The following is a 360-nucleotide window of genomic DNA, read 5'->3' as shown; positions in this document are numbered from 1 at the left end:
ACACTGTCTGTGCCTTTATACCACTCATATCTCCAGTTACTGTGAGACTCAATCACACACGTCAGATTGACTGTCTCTCCAGTGAATACAGGACTGTCTGGTGTCACAGTCAGTGTAGATCTTGGTAAATCTGTGAAGAAAGAAGAAGGAGCTCTTTCAGTGAACTAGTCAGAAAACATGATCTGATCATCTGAGTTCCTGTGTTTGTGTGACACTGATGTTAAAGAGGAGAGATGTGGTGAGAAGAGTGATGATTAAGTAGGAACTTATTTTTATTTCCACTAGTAAAGTCTAATGACTGGTTAACCTGTTTCGTACTGTCACTTTAAAATAAACCCTTAGCTGGGATGAGGTTGTCTC

This window comes from Sinocyclocheilus rhinocerous, unplaced genomic scaffold (assembly GCF_001515625.1).
Source record: "Sinocyclocheilus rhinocerous isolate Xijiao unplaced genomic scaffold, SAMN03320098_v1.1 scaffold3723, whole genome shotgun sequence".
Lineage (NCBI taxonomy): Eukaryota > Metazoa > Chordata > Actinopteri > Cypriniformes > Cyprinidae > Sinocyclocheilus > Sinocyclocheilus rhinocerous.
This window is presented reverse-complemented; position numbering follows the sequence as displayed.